At 36.9% G+C, this 22,291-nt stretch overlaps 1 protein-coding gene across 1 annotated transcript in view; it reads right to left on the bottom strand.

Moving 5' to 3' along the window:
* Positions 1-22,291, bottom strand: part of pde4ba (phosphodiesterase 4B, cAMP-specific a) — a 178,537-nt gene that overhangs the window by 89,913 nt on the left and 66,333 nt on the right.

Here is a 22,291-nt window from a genome sequence, read left to right as displayed (position 1 = left end):
AACTGCCTCTTCCAGCCTAAGGTCACCCATTCTCAAGCCAAATTCAGCTAAAGACCTTCCAAAGAATCAGCTGGGAGTTGAATGACTCATGCATGAAGGAGTCTGCAATTCTAAGGGACTGTACCTGTAGTCTTTGCTGTGCATCTTCATTAGAAGGGTGAAGATTTTTTTTTTTTCTGGGTGCAATCTGCTATTTATACTGATATATACTGCAGGTGTCCCCAAATCCTACACCATTAGGAAAGTGTCCCTCTCCTCAGAAACCTCAGTGAATCAATATCACTTGTAAGTACTGCATGAAATCTGGAGGCAGATCTTTTAAATCAATTGGCATCTCTATTAAGGTTTTTAAGAAGAAAATATATTCACTGAGTCATATATTCACATGACAAATCTGTCATATCAAGAATACATGGATGATTCATTCCATATGCAGGTGGTTGGCAAGCCTTCCTTCTGCTCACATAACCAGACAAGACAGAAACTTCAATGTTCCACAGTGGTGATGGAGCATAAGGAATATGGGTACCAGTGCAGATGGTCTTACTGTCTGCCATCTTCCCTTTTTATGAGAATCTGTTGCATATTTGTTATGTTTTTGAGCAGAAAAGTGTCTGATACAACCCAAGCTTTAAAGCACACCCCAGAAGCAAGTGTAAATACTTGTATATGCTGCTGCAGCCCCAGATGCTGCACCGAGGCTGAGTGAGTGGTTTGTAATGACATATGAGACAGAGACAGGCTGATAACCCCTCAGGGACATATTTAGGTGATAAAAATGACAACAGTAAACAAGTCTGTAATTAAAAGCTCATCACTTTTTGTGTCCCTGGTGGCAGGAAGTGGATTGTTTTCTCCTCATAAATCACCCCTGGGGCAACAGAACCACTAACATTCACAGCTATTCATAGTAGATGAGAGGAAGTATTTGTGTCGCACTGTGCTAAATTTATCCGCTGCACTTCAGATCAATTTTGCAAAGGTTCAATGCCTGCCGATGAGTTTTTGTCTTCTGTTAACCGGATGTGGGCATCATGGTGTCCCAGGCGGGTTTAAACTTCATGAGGAAGTGAGCCAAGCCTCTTTAATGTGACAAAATCACAACTCCAGTGATCTAATTGATGCTGTGAGTTGCCATTCTTATTCTCTCCTCACTACCATGACCACATAATTGCTGTAGCTGTCATCACTAACCATCATTGGACCATTAATGCTCTTTATTCACCAGCATTATTATAGTCCCTTTTTTTTCACCCTTACTAGTCCATCACTCTTGACAGTTACTGAATGTTAATGAGCAGGAGGTGTGAAGACATGTCAGTGAGATGAACCAGTGTATGTCAGTGATTTGTTTTTTCACTACTGTGTTCCAGAAGGGTCTTTTGTTTTTGATCAACACTCTCTTTACGAGGAGCACTGCAAGGACACTGGCAGATGGCAAGTGTTGGCAGGACTCTGGTGTTGTGCACTGTCTGCCAGCAGGCAGAGGGGAGTACAGCTACCGGGAGGCTTTTTAGGCCACACACTTTACACAAGGTGCTGGCAGACAGGTCAACCCTTAACGCACAGCAGAGACACTTAGAAACACATGTAAGACCACACTCACTCATTACTGCACATACAGGCAACAGTAGCCTAGATTGTGTGGTAGCCACGAATCAGTGTCATAATTTTGGGTCTGGTGTGATCTTTTTAGGCCAGCAGTTGTGAATAAGTCTGGGATCTCCCAGGAGTAAATGGAGGCAGAGAAGTGCTTTAAGAAAATGAGAAAGGTTCTGCTAACAATCATAATCACAGAAGGAAGAAATGCAGTGTGTTGGCTTGTGGACTGTTTGTTCACCACACACAATCCAAAACCAAATGTAATCCAAAGGGGGTTGAAATCTTGTCTTAGAGCAGGGGTTTTTAATGTTCTGTAACATGATCATGCAACAGAAGTCAATGTCTTTAGATTTTCTGAGTATAAATAAAAAGAAGCAAAAAAAAAAATATATAAATTTTTTTTAAGTTATTGCACATACCGGTGATACAAATAATTTTAATTCCATATGACTAATTTAAGAATAGCTGCTAGCTGGGACAACGTCAGAATTAAAAATAGTTCTGACTTGTTCAATAATGCATATCATCATTGTTGCATCATAAATATTATATCCCAAAACCTTTTTAGTAGTGCATTTACCTGCCAATGTTAAGGGTGGTTAGGTCAACATGAATCTCAACTACTTCACATACAGTTGAATAATTTCAGATTTAAAAGAACCTCTCAAACATACATATATTAAGAAGCATCATAGGTTAACAGGGCAGTATTTTTTGCACACAGAGAAGATTAATGGTCAGTGTAATGAAAGCTACAGTGTTTCCATGTCTTTAACATGAAAGACTCAAATTATCCACCTGCATTTTATGAATGAAAAACATGGCTGACAATTTCCTCAAACCTGTTTTAAGAGTGCATCAATCATTTTGTAGCTTAGTGAGGAAAGATAACCATTTTGTTTGGATGCGGTGAGGTGATGGCTGAACAACCTGGAGCTCATTCAATTTCCTCTCACGATTAAAATGTTAGAAGATTGCAGGGAGTGGAGAGATTGTAGGGGGGAGGCATGAAATTATGTGCATGGGTCTGTGAGCAGCTTTGACACAAAAAATTTTAACTTTGCAAGATGTGAATCTGCATTTGGATTTCTTACTATATATTTTCAATTATCTTCCTGGATTTGTAAAAAGCAGATAAGTACATTGTGACATTATGGCCAACCAACATGTCTGTTGTTGTTTTTATGTCAATCTAAATATTTATTTACTCTTCTGGAGAGATACGTTTCCTCAGAAAAACACCTAAGTGAACTCAAAACAGTTTGTGCCAACAAATGATGAAATGACAAATAAAGAAAATTTTAAAATAGTAATAACTCAGAATGAGTTCTGTGACGGCCACAGTGATGAAGACTGAGGTCTGTTGTTCAGCTGAGCAGATTTACACAAAATGATTTATAAAAGTGTCACAGAATTCATGAACAAATATGTCTCAGGATGACCTTGGTAGTGACCACTGAATACATCTTAGATTCTACAACATGGAACTCCTTGAACTTGTTGATTAAGATTTAGCGTGTCCACTTGAACTTAAAAAAATATGACTTTACAACATTTTTCCATTTTAAAAGTACCCACTGTGTTCACACATGTTCCTTACTAGGCTCTTTGCTTTTCCTTCTTTTTATCAGTTGTTTTAGTCAATTCCTTTGAAAAGAAACCAACTGATCCCATAAAACTTGACTTGAGATCATGAGCACCTGTTGCATAAAACGTTTAAATACTTTTCTTGTAAAGAAAATTTAACTGCAAAATTTGATTATGTAACATTAAAAAAAGTTAAAGGTGATCATTAGCCATTTGAAAACCAGTGAATAAAAAACTATAGACTGGTTAAGTTCACACTCTAGAAGATAGGTGCCATAACAACAAGGAAAATAAATGAATAAATTACATTTATTCTTTTATCGTAGATGCAATTTTGTTTGGATAAACATACAAGCCTCAGAGCAGCAGAGATATTTGTATAATATAATTTCATAGTAAAAAAATAACATGATTTTACTTTGACTTTAACAACTTCGCTACACAGAAGCTATAAATCAAAACACGTCTAATCTGCTCGAGAGGAATACACAGCATGAACTGGGAGCTAGCAGACATTACATCTGACAACCTGTTATCATGACATATCGCCTGCTAACCATCGTTTTTAACCATCACATTACATCTCTCACACAGACACACAGGTTGAGCCCCATGGATTCTGCTCCTTCCATCACCATGGAGACCAAGCAGCAGCCTCCGTGGACAGAATTTAAAATAAAAATAAATAAATAAATAAATAGAAATAAAAGGATAGCTCCACCCCTGGCATTTCACCGCCACAGAAAGACACACAAAGATATTCATGTCTGTCACTAAGGCAAACACACAGAGCTCTTTTTTCTTACATAGACACACACAGTGATGCTATTCAGTGATTATTCCCCTCGTGGGGCCAGAAGGTCACAAGAATGACCGTGACCAGGCATGAAAGAATCGGACTCCTCACCTTCACCGCGTCACAGCTAGACTCCTCAGTGACCACTCATCACTCTCACCTGTCACATAGACAGACGGGGGTGATGTGTGGAACAGGAAGGTGTGTCATGTTTGTGTATGTGTGTGTGTATTTATGCACTATGGACTAATGGTGACAGAGTGGTTAGTGTTTGAATACTCTATAGGCCCTGTGTGGCACAACCAAACCTCCATTCATGACCACTCAAGACCAGCCGTGTCTGATTTCATGCCTCATTACCCCTTTAGCAGACACACACACACACACACACACACACACACACACACACTGTACACAATATGAGGTCAAATATACTGGCAAATACACCGAGATGGAAAGATAAACAAGGTTGGGACACATGCATGAAGAGATCAGGGATGTACTATGTTCCACTGTTCCACCTCCAAAATCAAGAGAATTGGCAGAGTCAGGACCAATTTGATACCAGGGGTTTTCCAGTAAAATCCCTCAAGCATGTTTGTGTCACACTAACTGCAACATTTGCATTATTTGTGAGGTGAAAAAATTAGGCTTTGAAAGGTAGTTAAAATACAGTTAAAATTGTATTTCAGCCAGTTCGTATCACTGCGTGATGTTTGCTTAATCCTGTCAACTGATTTTTCAAGTCAAATGAGTTCAGATGAATTAAATGAGTCATGTCCCAAGAGTGAATGACATCATTTCTATTTGGATTGTATGACCACAATGATTGAAACATGTATATTCTTCATTATTTTTGGATATATCTGTGTGTACAAGCTAATCTGTAAAACTAATCAAAAGAGATTAAGGATAAAATGTGAATAATAAACAGTGATCCAAATAATTTATATAAATATAAGATTTTGTCCCATATCATAATATTGATTACCAGGGCTATTCACACTCATGAAAATCTATTAGACATCAAGCATAGAAATAATTAAAATGAATGCTGTTTTCTTTAAGGCTGATGTTATGTCTATTTTCTGCAAATCCAACAAATTGCCTCCAAATTACTGGTCTGTCATTTTAATGTTGAAATGAAAGATACTTTAATTAATCCCAGAGGGAAATTGCAATATTTATATTAAATAAAATATAAAATCTTGGGCTGAAATCAAAATATTTTTTACATTTATGTTGTGTTGTTTGGCATTGCAACTGAATCTGTAACATTAATGACAGAAGACAGTCACGTCAATATTTGAAGTTAAGTGCCTCAGGATAAACATTTCTTGGCGTTGCTAACTCACCACTCAGGAACCAATAAACCAATGAAGGGGGAGCAATAAGATGTTAAGACCAGCCAACAATTAGACTTTGGCAATATGTAAACAGACACAATTGATGACCAAGACATCAATTATAAAAAATTAACAGTGAAGCTTCTGTAAGTCGATACATCATTGATGCAAATGTGGAGGTATGAGCATTATAAGAAAAAAGGGAAAAGGACTTATTCTCAAATAGACAAAAAAGAATAACATTTCATTCTTGTTTGTATAAAACAGCTTGGAAACAAATGATTCTATCATAAGTTGGCAAATCATTAAACAGCACTTTTCTGCTCAAAAGACAAAGATCAGTATGTAAACTAATTTAATTTGATCCACCTTGGCTGACTAATCTGTTTAGAAAGGTCAGCAATGGATCAATTAGTGATCCAGCACACGAAACTGATCAATCAACAATGAAGAAGCACATCACAGTAAAGATGTAGACCTGAACTGCAGGACTCAAAGTTAAACAGCAGTATTTTCCATGAATAAATCACACACACACACAAGCTGTACTAATGCTGTGCAGTATCTTAAATAATTTCCAAATTCTTTCCTGATAAAGATAAAAAAAAAAAAATCAAAATAACACATAGGCAAGGCAGGGCAGTTTATTTGTTTAGCACATTTCATGTGCAGGACAATTCAAAGTGCTTTACATAAAACAAAGACATTACAGATATTTAGAATAGTAAAACACATCAACACATAATCACAATAAAATAATAAATTACATTAAAATGATTAAAAGCAAGATAAGTTAAAAAAGTTACTGTGCAGATTTCATGCATAGGCACATAAGAAAAGAAATGTTTTTAACCTGGATTTAAAAATGTCTACATTTGGTGAAAGTTTAATCTCCACTGGCAATTTGTTCCACTTGTTTGCAGCATAACAGCTAAATGCTGCTTCTCCATGTTTAGTCTGGACTCTGGTCTGGACTAGTTGACCAGAGTCTTTGGATCTAAGAGCTCTGCTAGGTTTATATTCTCTGAACATATCACAGATGTATTCTGGGCCTAAACCATTCTGGGATTTGTAAACAAGTAGAAGGGTTTTAAAATCTATTCTGTGACGGACTGGAAGCCAGTGTAAAGATTTTAAAACTGGTGTGATATGTTCAGATCTTTTAGTCCTTGTTAAAACTCTAGCAGCAGCGTTCTGGATGAGCTGCAGATGTTTAATGCTCTTTTTAGGAAGTCCTGTTAAAAGACCATTACAGTAATCCAGCCTACTGGAGATGAATGCATGGATGAGTTTCTCCTGGTCTTTCTGGGAGACTAAACTTTTAATTCTGTTGATGTTTCTGAGCTGGTAAAAAGCTGTCTTAGTGACAGCTTTGATGTGGCTGCTGAAAGTCAGATCTGAGTCTATCAACACTCCCAGGTTACGAACTTGGTTGGTGATTTTAAGAGCCCGAGTCTCCAGGTGTTTGCCAGTGCTGACCCTCTTCTCTTTGCTACCAAACAGAATAATCTCAGTTTTGTCTTCATTTAATTGTAGGAAATTCTCCCTCATCCAGGTGTTTATTTTTTCCAGACACTGACACATTAAGTCTATTGGACTGCAGTCATCTGGTGACAGAGACACATAAAGTTGTGTATCATCAGCATAACTTTGATAACTAATGCTATAGTTCTGTAATATTTTACCCCAAGGGAGCATATACAAGTTGAACAGAAGAGGTCCAAGGACTGACCCCTGGGGGACTCCACAAGTCATGTTTACTCGCTCAGATTCATACCTGCCAATCGTAACAAAATAACTCCGGCCTTCTAAATAGGACCTGAACCAGTTAAGAACCGCTCCAGAAAGTCCAACCCAGTTTTCCAGCCTGTGCAACAGGATTCTGTGATCTACAGTATCAAACGCAGCACTGAGATCCAACAGAACCAGGACTGATACTTGACCAAAATCGGTATTCAACCTAATGTCATTTAACACTTTGACCAGAGCTGTTTCAGTGCTGTGATGAGGTCGGAAGCCGGATGGAAATTTATCAAGATTTCCACTTTCATTTAAAAAGTCATGAAGCTGGTGAAATACAACTTTTTCAATAATCTTGGAAATAAAAGAGAGGTTAGAGACAGGTCTATAGTTGTTCATTATAGAGGCATCTAGAGTCCTTTTCTTTAGGACACCAGTAGTTGTTGCATTCGCTTGACAATGTATACATATAGTATGTACATTTGTTTATATGCAGCTCATTTCAATACTGTGTTATTAAGATGTATCCTCTCTATACTCTTTTGGGCTGTTCGGCCCAGACAGAAAAAGAGAAGGGGCTATCATAGATAAAAAGAAAAAAATACACTTCATAATGTGTCTTTGCTTGATCCAATGCTGCTTTATGTAATATGATAAAAGCAAACAAAACTCCCTACAAATGCATTTAATCTCTGATGTAGACAGGTTTCTAATAAAACGGTGACATGTTTGACTTCAGCTATTATGTAAACAGGACACTGGCCTTTCAGCAACAGCAGGCAGCTTTGGTCTTTGTACAAATCCAGCCACACAATTAACCATACAAGTCTACCGTTTACACAAATATGTACACACACCCAGATAATCAAACAACTGCAACATAACATGAAAACTGCGGGCAGGTACAGGTTTTATCTGTGTAGAGATCAATGGAACAATGTCATAATCAAGAAAAAAAAAAAGATAGTAAAGCACTATGTAAATACAGACCATTTACCCTTTATTGATCCCTGAAAGGGGCAAAGTGCCAAAATATAGTAGCCGAAGAGAATATATGATGCAAAATATGGAATTGAAATAAACAATATATACAATATTTTAAAAATACATAAAAGAGCATTTTAGCAGGTACTCTGTTCTTCAAATTCAGGGCTTATATGGAAATAAAAAAGAAAGAAAAACATTGCCTTACACATTTTGACTTTACTTTTACAGATTCAAAAATTTAATAAATTACCAAAATGTAACACATTAACTATGACTGCAATTTGCAATTTAATCAACTTATTTCATAATTATATTGAGTTATTATGGTCAGTTACCACTAAATAATACACACTAACAGGATTATTCTATAGTTTGTCATCCATATTGTAGCAGTAATCTGTTAACATGGAACAGCTGTAAGATCGAAGTGGAGATCAAGACTTCATCCTACTGTCATACCACCTCTGACTGACTCTGCAGCTGCCTTTCCTTCATACAAAGAACATACTTTTAAACTGACCGCTTAATTTCTAAATGGCTTTTAAAATCCCTGCACACCAACAGCCACATAAAGCTAATACAAAAACCTTATTAATGCAGTGCATGCCGACGTTGAAAGAAATATACAAATTATAAGGTGTTGGGTGGAAGGAAAGACCAAGAGGCAGTTTGAAACACAGTCTTATAATTAGTAGTGGATGTAATGTTGCAGTTTAGATCCAAAATTAAAATTTGTGTTTATGCTTCTTGGCTGGTCTGTCAAATATGACTAGAAGCTTAGAATAATGTGTTTTGCTGAGGATTTCACAGCTTGTTCAACACCCTTTCAACTTGGATCTGGATTCCTAAATCCATGTTGACAAATATTAAAAAAAAAATAATAATTTTCAGCTTCACTGTCATATCTACCAGGGAGGGATTATATACCTCATTTCACACATCTGTTGGGTTGTTTCCTGTCAAGGGTAAGCACTGGATCGTTGTGCTTAAACATTCCATTGTTACCATACCTCCACTTGCCATCCAGATGCTTCCAGCTTGTAAGCAGGGCACTGCCACCCTGCACAGTCATCAACATCTACCCCAGAGCTGCAAACACTCTGCAAGGTTTTCTCCCAGCCTTGCATGTTTGATCTAAGTAATTGAACTTAGTTCAAAATGACCCATTAATCTATTACTTCTCCCAGCAGCTTACACTGCACCTAGTCTTTGTGTACATCTTGAGAGTAAAAACTGCACTGTTGACATCCTGCACTGTATAACATATAATCTCAAATCACTGAAAGAATAAACACAGGTAATTTTCTGCTAGCCACAGTTATCCACAGCAGAATTGAAATATTGGAAACAATGGTAAATACAGTTGGTCAATTTTAATTGGTAGCAATTTTAAAAGATACCGTTGCTCTAAGGGGAACTACAGCTGCTCCTGGGACAGCTGAAACATATAAACTTTGGTGAGTCCTGGATCAACAAAGAGTCTAGCTTGTAATGCCTGATGAATCACTAAGGGGTTGGTGGCCAGGAGGCCTTCTTATCAGGAGCCCAAACCCCCTAAACAGGCCCTCCCGTGAACTGTGAGGTGAGCCCAGATTTACTAATTACCTTGCAGAGTAATTTTAACCATCACATGATGACGTCTCATTGCAGCTCCTTTGCCTTGGTTTCATTATTATTCAGTTTAAAACCACAGGTGAAGATAGAAAAGCAAACTGAACACAGAATCTACTCCATTACTTTTGTACAGTTCAGTGACCAAATAACTACAAAAGCTGCAACCAACCTGCTGTAGATTATATGATCCCTTTTAACATCAACATACTGGTAATCAGTCAAAATAGACTCCTCTTTCAACTGAGGGAAGCTTTAGCAATGAGCTCAGATTTGAAAGTGCCAATACGCCTTCGAGCCTCATCACACACTGAGAAAAGATAGTATAGAATTGTTTGAAACATAAATGCACACACAATGTGTGTAACCATGTTATGTTTGATATACAAACCAATTTATGTGATAAAATGAATAAAAAATAAAAACTGTTCAGCCATTTGGGCAGTCTCTTCTGTGATAATAGATATTTGTAGTGAAAACATACATCTATGAGACAGTGAAACACCAAATCAGTCAATGCTTTTTAAAGGAATTTACATCAGGATTACTGCTGCAAGTCCTTTACTAAGAGAGTGAAAAACTAACAGTGGCTGTAATAGGAAAGCCGCTACAGAGCTGCATGTATCCTGCAAGAACAACTTCTTCTTGGAGCAGGAACAAGTGCTATAAACCGTGGGGTTTGATGGTGTCGTGGCAGCTCAGATGACTCATGCTGTGTACCCGCCAATCTGGCATGCAACCTTTTTCACATGTCATCACGCCTCCTCCCATCCTTCATGTCCATCAACACAAGTAAAGCCATGCAAATGGCCTAATAGATCTTTTTTTTTTATCTTTTTTTTTTTGCGATTCAAGTTTATCTTTGGGACATAAACAAGGACTTAAAAATAGTGGTGGTGTAAGATGTCTCCACCACCCATTCCCCCTAGGCCACAACCAATGCTATAGGCCTCTATTGATTTCAATTAAGATAACTGTTATTAGGCACCATGCTAGACAAGAAGTCGATGAACAGATTGAGCAAATGTGTTGAACTGATGGATTGGAGTATAAAGTGGTGTTGTGAGGGGAGCTCATTGTTGCCAAGAGCTGGATGGGGGAAAATTGAGGGGAATAGGGCAAAGAAGTGGGAGATTACATAAAATCTTTTACAGAAAAGAAGTGGCAGGTAATGTATTTGAAAGTGCCAATCAGTTTTTACTAGAGAGTTTTGGAAACTAAGAGCCAGTGGGCAGCAGGAAAGGACCTTCTCTTAAATCCTCCTATTCAGTCTCCTGGGTTTTTATTTCAAATTAAGAATTTTTTTGTATTGTGTGTCTTTAGTGCATTTGTGCAACTGTTTGCACATTTTACAAACAGCAAGGAAACACAGAAAGTAGTTTTTTTGGTAAAAAGCTGGTAAATGTACATGACTAGAAGCTATTTGTATTAGAAGGATGCATAGGGATTTCTTTGTGTATCTGACTAGTTTAAGTAGGTAATTAGTAACATCTTTGCAAGGACATGTAAACAATGGAAATATCATACATCATAGAGAAAAATAAAAGGCTTAATTTTGGCTTTAAATCAGTGATTCCTATTATACAATCGTCTCTCTGCTGCATGTGACTCGAGCAACAGAGAAATAAAAAGGGAGTCAACCGCAAGTAAGTACTGAAGTGAGGACAAAAGTGAGCAACGTGTATAACACAAACGGACAAGAGCGTAGGTGGATTATCACAAGGAATAAGAAGAGGAGAGGAAAATGACTGGGAAAGGATTTAATTATCCCAGTCAGTTATGGCAAAGTAAATCTACCATAATGCCTTGGATCAGTGTCCTCATACATAAGCACACAAAGGCTTGATCATACAAGGATACAGTGATGCAAGACACACATGAGCATCCTCATTACTTTCAATACAGTTGGTTTTGTCATACAACTGCTATGTTAATTTTAGAATTTATTTAAAGGAAGATATAAAATGTTACAGGACAAGACCAAAATGGTTTTCCCAGGGAACTCTGAGGCCTTTGGATGGAACAATCCTGACCATTTCCCATCTTAATGCTGCGGCTGACTTGCATAACACATTCTTTTCCTTGAAGAAACGTCTCCCTTTTTTATTTAGAATTTCTCAAGGAAAAAAATTTAAAGACCAAAGCCTATTATACAAAGTATTATTTCAACTACAGTAAAGCCACAGCACAATCTGAAGTCAGAGCTTAGGTTGATAAGTGGAATGCATGAAGAGAACCAAATCAGAACATTTATAAATCTGACAGCTTTTGACATTATCATCTTCGAATTACGGGTACACACAGAGCCAGGACGTGCCACAACTACCTTATGGCTGCCACTTTGTTGATGCCAGTGGATTGCGAAAGTTCAGAACAGTCTGTTACCTTGTGAGAACATGAGAGGATGTTACATGATGAGATATTGACAGAAAAACTAACCTGACAGCTGTAGGTCGCAAGTCAAAAATAAGGTCTGTCACTCCACAAAACTGCTGTCCCTAATCTACTCATTTGTTTTGCTGCTTTGTCAACAACCTTGATACAATACCAGGCAGCAGATCTAGAGATTTGGAAATTCTCCACTGCGTCTGAGAGGAGAATACAAAATACCCAACCCAGAGCTTATACACACAAGGCTATTTACAAAAGACCAACGCTATTCTGTCAACATGTTCATTGTTAAGCAGCTGTTTACACTGTTAGGCACAGTATGTACTGGAGAAAAGAGACTGTTTTTTTTTTCTTTTTTTCGCATCTGTCATGAAAAGATCAGAAATAAATAGACACGTAGCATCTGAAAAGCTCTTTTAAAGTTGCAAATAATCTTGTTTATATGGAAAGCAATGTTTCCCATTGCTAATGAAGGCTGGTCAAATGGAGCCACAACTGATGATGGTACAAATAAGTCTTGTTTATTATCATTATTATTACTTACCAGCCACAGAGACCAAACTAAAATTAGTCATATGATGTTGTATAGAGAAATTATCTTTAAAAAGAATAGAGAGGGAGGATGAAGTCAGTGTAATGCATTCTGTGATGCTTGAATTATTTGCATTCTTTACACAAATATTCTGTTTCCTATCAGGGTACATCACTGTGTCTGCTTGAATGTGTATAAACTCTGCAGTCTGATCATTACCTCATGGCCCCACTGCGGTTCTGTGCAACTGACCTTCAAATACCAGGCTCAGTGGATCAGAGCTTGCTGCCTCCTGAAATAAACCTGAGAGGTTCTGTATGAGAACAGGAACACAGAGGGTGGGAGGCATTCCTAGCAGACTCACAGACAATGAGATAATGGGGTCTCAAGGCGAGCAAGATGACAAAGAAGAAGATAAAAAGAATGCATTAACAGTTGCACAGAGATGGGAGAGGTTGCAAAAAAAGAAACACATAAAAAGGGAAGATTTAGATTCCCTTTAAAGTTATATCCATCTCCAAAGCCAGAAAAACAGACGATAAGCTGGACTTTACTGTCACAATAATATTTTAAATCCTCTAATGTAGCATTTTAAGCTGTAGATAAACATTAAGTGTGAGAAATGTACTTTAAATTGTAGGAATTTAAGAGGACTCTCATAGGATTTGTCAGATGTCATACTGTGCATCTTCCTATGAAATATTCAGCATTACTATAAATGCCATAAACGACCACCAACAAATATCCAGTTATGAAAGTGGATAAACATTTGTTCTTACATAACACTTACACTGAAAACTATTTACTAAATGTTTACATACCTCTTCTACATACAACTAATACAGATGAATAAATTGTTGCTGCTGTCAAATTTAGGAAAATTAATCATTGTTTTCAAGTCAAATTATCAAGATTAAAAAAAAAAAACTCAGCTGTCTTTATTAACATTTACACAGACACATCTACATGCACGCAATCTCATGCACAAGTATGTCCTTCGACTAACAGCTATAAAAGACATACTGACTGAAATCAGCCATTTTCACTGTTAGAATGCTGCCCTGTTTTAGGACTTATCCTACAAAAACTTAGAGGAAGTCATTTGTTACTCCACTCTCCTTTGTCTTTTGTCCAGTTAAGGATATACCTAAGGATATTCTCCTCTGCACACTGGATAAAATAAGAGGCAGCTGTCATTAAATCCAAATGCTTCATCTAACAGGAAAATCAGATAAGCATCTGGCCCTGACAAACACCAACAGGCCTTCTAAATCTATGATCATGAAAATAAATGGTCAACTCTGATTAGAATCAGCATGACATTTCCTTAGGTACACATCCTGTAACATGCCCTGAAAATATGACACAGACACTCAAAGGAATAACACATCTGAGACTGGAAGGAGAAGTAAATAAAAAAGTCCATCTCTGCAGGCGTTTTCTACATAATGCTGTAAGACATCTATGATTCTATTTATTTTTTTTTTCTAATCCATCCATGCAGGAAAGCCCTAAAGTACTGCATGTCACTTAACAGTTGCCTCAATATCTGGCAGAAAAGGTTTGTATATCAACCCATTTTTTAATTTAAAGATACACTTAGTGGATCTATAGATAGAAACTAAAATGAATCTTACATTTAGTACCAATCAAATGTTTGGATCAACCCCTCTTACAAAATGAATGGGTAGGTTCATCCAAAAATCAGGCAAGTTTTATATGTAAATAACTTTGATTAATGTTGAGTTTTCCAAATTTACCACCACGTTGTTTTGAAGTGGTCACGTGTACACTGTAAAGACGCGCACAGAGGAGTGGGACACAAAGTATCTGGTCTTCGGTGCAAATCCACGTACAACAAGGTCATATTTCTAACCTGAATTTAAGGGGTGCATGCTGTGAAATATTATTCCCACCAGCCATTTGTCACACCACTTAAAATAATGGTGGTGTGTGAGAACATGTGTATTTCCACTGCTCCACTGGAATGTGTTCCTCATTAACTTCTCTATGAAATTCCAAATATTTTCTCCTAACCTGTATATTTACCTGGCAACCATCAATCTCTGTGTACTTTTGGTGTGTATGTTACTGAGTGTGCTTGTCTCTGCATACAGTATATCGCTATACAAGTGTGTTACTATGCATGTATGACAGTATATATTTGTGTCTCCATCTCCTGGTTGGAATGTTTCTACATGAAGTCTCTCCCACATACCACTGAGTTATGAAGTTTCCATTCAGCAGAAAAATACGGTAGCCAGAAAGGCCTACACCTGGCTTGCATAGTAATCAACAGGACTACGGTGAGAGATAGCTCAGCTAGCAGTTTTTGAGTCTTCTTGCATAATTGCTTAAATACTAAAACACTTCGGACACATAATCTTACTGCTCGTATAAATTTGCCTATAAGTTTTAAAAGGAGATTTAATATGCAATCTTGATCATGCAAACTCAAGGATCTTGAAATATTTCTCTCAGACTGGCCAAATATTACCACCTTTAAACTTAAACCTTCTTAATGCTGCTTTTAATGACTTACAAAAACAAGCACACCCAACACTGCAAAACATTTTAAATGTTTTTTTCTTCTACAAGATTCAAGTAACATCAATTCAAAAAGAAAGAACCAGAGTCAACATATGAGTTCATCCTTATTTCTCCCTGGATTGTACTTACAATGAACCAGATCTGTGACTATGTGAATTGCTGCCATTCATCACTTTATTATTAGAAACTAATATCTAGAGAGATAGATTTCTTTGTGTAACCTAGAAATGTTGTGGCTAAAAGATAAATTTACCCATACACTGGGAGAGCCAGGCTGAATCACTGTGACAAAAGAAAGGTCAGACAGATGAATCATATTAAGCCCATTTACCTATTTAAGTAATTGAGTAACAAAAGCAAAGCTTGCTTTGAGGCTCATGAAGTTCAGGAGTATCAGGATTAGTTTGAGAAACACTAAAACCACCTTCCAGGGTATTTGGTACTGTATATTTACGACTACTGTAAAAGCAGAAGCTCCAGAAGTAACTCCCCTCTTAAAAGACCGGTGCACTCCGACTGGTCTCCGACTGGTCAGATCTGCTGACCTGAGTAGACACTGTCCACTATTCTCAAGGCTGCCCCTGAAAGCGTGCCATTGGACTCAAAACTGTATATGAATTATAATAAAGGATGGCACTGAACCTTTTTCAAATTTTCTAGTAAATAAACCATGACAGGATATGAGCCAGCAGTTAGTTTTGATACAAATATCTATTCTAGATACCCAATCTGGTTGTAGGACAACCGGGTCATTAAAGAAATGTGTGCAGTATATGAAAAAAGCCTTTCACAGTTTGTGTGGATAAATCAATGTGACACTAACTAAACAGGCGCTGCTGGAGAGCTGGGATAATGAACAGAGAAGGACTGAGGGCAAACTGAGTTTTAATCATGGGGGCAGACATGATGGAGCATGGAAGTCAGAAGGCAGGTGGGAAAGAAGTTATAAATGTAACACACAGCACATCTTAGTGAAATAATACCTCTAAAAATATTGGATTAAACCTTCTAGGATAAAAAAAAAGATTTAGCAAGTCTTCAAAATACTTCTAACCGATTTAAAATTTGCTGGTTAAGATCTGAGACATATTCTTAGCCTGTTATTGTGTGACAAGGCTTTGGCTTTTCGAGGCCAAGACTAATTATATAACGATTTAAAGGCAGTAGAATTTCCATCATTTATCTCTTACTGAAACATGGCTATTAGTACCAGCAAAAGTCTCAAGAGACACAAAAGCTTTGTATGGGTCGATGTTAAGTGGGAGACGCGCAAATTTGAGTGTAGCTGTGGGTGATCTGGCAAAAATCAACACACCCATGGGTACCTACTCATTCACTGTGTGAACTTCTCTGCAAATGAAGACAGGGGAAACAGAGGAGAGAGGGAGTGAGTGATTTTGGATGCAAGTGTGGCACCAGTATTTCACTGCCAACATCCCAGTGTGGATAAACAGTGACTACATGGCACTCTGTGACCTCGGGTTTCTGTTATTTAAAGCACAGACACAAAGCAGCAAAAGGAGCAATCTAACACAAATTAGTTTAAAGCTTTTGAATCTGTTGTGTTGGACTGATGTTCATAAGCTGAAGGAGACACTAAAGCACGGAGGTGATGAAGAATGGCACATACACACCCACATACACCAAGCTGCTGCAAATAGGGCAAACACACAAACAGGCAGACAGCCAGATAGCTATCCCAAATGCTCCAACATTGCTGCATCCTGTTTGCCTCATCTGACAATACTGGACTGGTGCAAAAAGCAAACAAACTGTGCAGGACAAAGAAAACAGAAACCTGTTTACAGTGGTTAGCTAACATTTGCTCTCAGGTTGAATACTTGTTCCATGAGTTTGCTCAATTCAGGAGTAATTTCCTTCAGTACTGCGCTTGGAGTTACAACCCCAGCTCCGCTCGGGAAAAGGGGTTTGCAACATTAAAGACCACAAATGGCTGATTAAGATAAAGTGCTTTATTAATTAACAAAAAAAAAAAGAAAACAATACAAAAAGACCACAATCTTAGAACACAAGGAAAGGGAAAACAAATCTAGAATACAAAAATGAAACATTATACTCGCACCTATTAATAGCTAGTAATTCTAACAGTTATAACTTGTGGGCACAGCTAAGGCCTTTCACAAGAAGAATTAACACAGATCAGAAAAACCTAAGCACAAGCTCAAGTCCAGGGACCACAAAAGGCGAGCTGCTCTAATCGACCACAGCTGCACTGAAAGACTGTAGCACATGTTCGTGATACTGAAGAAGGCTTGAGGGAGGAAATCAAACCAAATTAAATTGTATTATTATAGCACTTTTCATTCCAAAGAGCAGCACAACGTGCTTTACATAATAACAACGACGATTAAATCCGAAATTAAAATAATTTCATCAAATTAAAAGATTTAAAATAAGCACATATACCCAAGAATAGAATACACACCCAATCATTCATTATTACTCACACACTCATGCAGATAAAGCACACGATAGGTCCCACACCCACCCACCAATCCCATTTTACATAAACTCTAATCGCTATTATCAGGCTTGATGCTGCTGTGAGGAATAATAATAATTAAAAAAAATTGTCAAAGCCTTGCTGGAATATATTTTAATTTGTTTTTTTTTTTAATGTTTGTAGGCCTTTTTTTTTTTTTTTTTTTTTTTTTACATCCTAAACACCTAAAAGTAATTTAATATGTAAGCAAGAGAAAATTTTTTAGCGTTTTTCTTTTCGAAAGATTTGTTTATCTAGAGAGTGGAAAAAGCAAATAAGATCATGATGACACCACTTGGGACTTTTGTCAATTGAGGAAAAAAGAAAAGAACTCAAACTCAAATTAATTGAAATAATCACCTGTTTTAACCTCATGTGATCAATAACAAATAACGCCTTGATTGAATGACTTGGAATAATTTGTACAGTCTGAATAACTCCTGCAGAGAAAACCTTATATTAGCAGCAGACCTAATGGTCTATCTTCACAATTGAATATACAGTAACCTAGCATTGCTTTGGAGTTTCAAGAAACAGACTTGAATATCAATCAAATTGACCAGCAATGACGCACACAAGTGATTTAATAGGGAGGCTAAACTTCAAAACCTGCAACTTTTTTTGTTGTTAAATCCATTGAATTAGTCATCATTTGTTTGTTGCAATATTCTTTGTGAAGACAAATTATGAAGAAGAGCCATACAGCATTGGTGTGCGTCATGTCATATCAGTTTCAGCCAATGGGCACTACTTTATCCCTTTAACCATCAAGCAAAGAGGCATGAAACAGATGCATGCATTAAACCTTTGTGTAACCCATGCTTCTTGGTCTAAACAAATTTTACAGATAAATCAAGATATTCTACTTGGAATGAAAATCAGTGCAGATTAGAAACATATTTATTTTTATTCTATCTATATAGAAAATTGATTTTAGCTTATATCTGCATTGCATAATATATTTAAGTTATTCAACCAATTTATAGCCAAGTGTCCCACTTTAGTTTCTCATTGCCTCAAAACAGGAGATGCTTTGCTTTTTTTCCCCCTCTCTCATCATTTTGTGCACCTGTTCATGGAATCAGTATCATTAACAACCACAGTTAAGATATATATACATATATATATATATAAAAGCAGCATGGTTGTCAAAGATTTGATGTCAAAACCTAATGATGCACAAAAAAAATTTCAAGATTTGAAAAACCCCACATGACAGCAGGACACTTGTGTTTATGTAGTACACAGCGTTGCTTCAGTGCTTCAGTGGACTTGGCAAACATTTTAAAGACAGTAAAGTATGCTTAATGCTGCCCAGAAAATGTGAGAGAATGACCATAGAAACTATGCATACAAATGATTTTATTCTTGAGCACAAGCTGACATTAAGCTATATAATCTCTCCACTGATGTATGTCAGTGTACACATATACATTCATTACGTGATCATCAACCACATCACTTTAAAATATGATGCTCTGAATGACTTCCTATGTTATCTAATCCCATCCAAACTAACTAACTAGGTATGAACTAACTTTATACTTACATTTAAAAATTTATATTGGGGAATTGCTTTTTGTCCCCTAAAGGGAAGCCAGGACACATACATACACAATGCATCTCACACTGCTTATCAGAGAGTGTGTGGGTGGTGGCTTCCCCATGGGCCAGGGTTGACAATAAGTGGAGGAGACAGGGCATGTTCACACACATACACACACACACACTGCAGTCATAGACAAAGATGGACATAGTGTACACGCATCAAGTCTGTTGCACATTCCTGCAGTCCTCCTGCAAAGAAAAACACTGGAGGCTGGAGGGAACATGGTGATAATGACAGTACTGACAAAAAGCAGGGTAAAGATGATGATGAAAATGTGACAGTTTGTGAGTGTGCTGAAAAAAACGTCATGTTTATCAGAGAGCTGCACAGAGAATCTTATTGTACCAGATGATGATGAATCAGCCTGGGTGCCTAGGAGCCAGACTGTCAGACACCATTTCCCATCTGGTTTGATGAACTTTGTGGAAATTTAAACCACTTTTCTCAAGATTGTTTCAAAAACTGTCATCTTCTCATTGGCTTTTTTGTACCTAAAAGTACCTTAACGTGTAAAGGGATATTAATGCATGTGTTGTCATAATATACAGACGCCTCAGTCTGCTGATGGCCTTTATTAGTCACAACAGTGTGCTATCGTTTCCCTTGGCTAAAGAATATCTGACTAAGAAATGTCGGTAGCTTTAAAAAATTCATCCACAAGATTTAGACATTAATATTTCAAGGTAAGATTTACCATTTTTAGAGCTACACTTTCAGCCATTACATGAACATTTGAAATTTGTCACATGGCTGCAGCTGTGAGTGACCACTGATAGCTTTTTGCAGCCTCATTTTTTTAAGAGATTTATTAGTCTTTTGCCAATTAACAAAAACTAAGAATTCAGTCAGGGCAACATGAAACGTAATAGCTGTGTTTTACAAGGGCAGAATAAATGTCAGAGACATCTCAATTGCCTAAAAATACAAGGTGTCTGATATATTAATGATTTGTTAGAAAAATGACTAACTTTACATTAGCTAATGCACCCAACAATTGCACTGATGTTGTTGTTGTTTCACTTTGCTCTCCAAGGTTTAAACTGCACTGGATTTAAGTTATTTTTATGAGTTTTCCCATTAGAGTGATGATAAATGTTACTTTAACCAATTCTTTAGCTAATCCATTCTCAGCTCAAACAACTGAATAATTTCTGCAAAGGCAGCTCCGTGTTTCAGATGCCGCAAGTCTGTGTTTATTTCATCAAATAAAGCCACTGCTGAATGTTGTTGCCAGTTGAAAAAATAAACAGGATCCTGCCATAACTCCAGTGAGATAGACAGCAATCTAGTTTGTGTCTACTTCTCATAGTAGACAGAAGGAGGACAAGGCAGAATAGAAACGCATTATTGTGTTCTATTTACCTCAGCTGATGGCAAATGGAGCTTCCGTTATTATTGAATGCTTGTGCTCTTCTGAATGGTGTGAAAAGAATATTCAGCTTGACCTTCATACACCGACACACTATCTGTACTCCCCAAGCATGAAACACTTGGGCCAAGAAGTATGTCATAAAAGTGTTGATGCCTGTTTAATCACACAGTTGTTAATATGTTAATGACAGAATTCGCAGTTGTAGCTGCACTAATTAGCACCGTATGAATAGATGTATGGCCCCTCCATACAGCAGATAAACCCGTTTTCTAACTTATCATCAAATTAGTGTTTTTGGGTTCCAAGTGCTGAGAAAGTTCTTTGGAAATATTGAAAAAAAGAGCACAAAATAAAATAAAATTAAATTAGTGAAATCAAATAATAATGATAATAATGTCAAGTCTACTAAAAGACTAACAAGTTTAGGGTAAAAACAGTAAACATGACAAGCAAAGGTTATATTCCATGTACTCACACCCCAACATTTTCCAAAACAGTATCAATGATTTGTTCTCAGTTATAAACAAAACATTCAAACGGCTGAAAATGTCAGTCAAGCAAATTATTACCCAAAATTTTATTCCAAATGTCACATCCTTGCAAACTAAATGGCAAGAGAGCTGGGGGCAGGCAGCTGTAGAAGCAATGAGGAGAAGGAGAGGAATGAGCTTTGCATATAATGAAGACAAATAGGTTTTCCAATGAATCCTGAATGCCAGCACAAAAAGCAACATGGTTTCCAGTAACCCCACAAGCATCTACAGCCGAAGAACAAATGCTGATTCATGGAGCAATGTAACTCTGATGTAGAAATCACTGTTCCACATCCTGCATTATGTTAAATTTAAAGGATTAAATTATCCTGAAAAAGCCAGATTATTGTTATTTTTCTAAATAAGTATGTTTTATTAAAACAACAATACAGTCCTGCTGCATTCATGTTCCTCACAGACGCTTCAAAACACAACAGATATTTAAACTTGTGATCGATATTGTGTCTCTTCATGAGATTCTACTAATTCTATGCAGCTCAATCTGTTCCCATGTCTAATTTTTCCCCTTATTTTCTGCATTTTAATCTACTTCAATCTACTTTAATCTACTTCAATCAATATATGTTAACCAATGACTCACTCAAATTTTTTCTCATTTGTATATTCTTCCATTTCTTAAATTGTATTGTTATACTTCTTTGATGGTGGTATGGTATGAAAAATAACAGATATATTCATGTATGTATATGAAATTAAAGAAATAAAATTCCAAATATAAAAAAGGTCACAAACCAATAACAAATATCGCTCTAGCTGATGCTTTATTTTTAATGCAGATCAGTCATACCATATACCAATTCTGAATATAACTCTTTTTGTAACTGATGCCAATGTTTGTTTGTTTGTTTGTTTGTTTGTTTTTTTGTTTTTTGTTTTTTTTTTTTTACCTTCATGTGAAACTATTTAATTGTCTGCATGGTGCTAAAAATATAGCTGTGGCGGCTGAGTCAATGTAAGGCAAACACAATTTTCTTTTGCTTGTTACTCTGATTTAAAGGTCCCACGTTATACATTTTTTTTAACAATTTCAATATGGGTATCAGAGGTCCGACAACACTGATTTCAAAGTGTAATACCACAAATTCAGCCTTGGGCCTTAATTTCAGCCATT

Source organism: Melanotaenia boesemani, chromosome 14, assembly GCF_017639745.1.
Source record: "Melanotaenia boesemani isolate fMelBoe1 chromosome 14, fMelBoe1.pri, whole genome shotgun sequence".
In the NCBI taxonomy this organism is placed as follows: domain Eukaryota; kingdom Metazoa; phylum Chordata; class Actinopteri; order Atheriniformes; family Melanotaeniidae; genus Melanotaenia; species Melanotaenia boesemani.
Note: the sequence above shows the minus strand (reverse complement) of the source record. Positions and strands in the feature narration are given on the sequence as shown.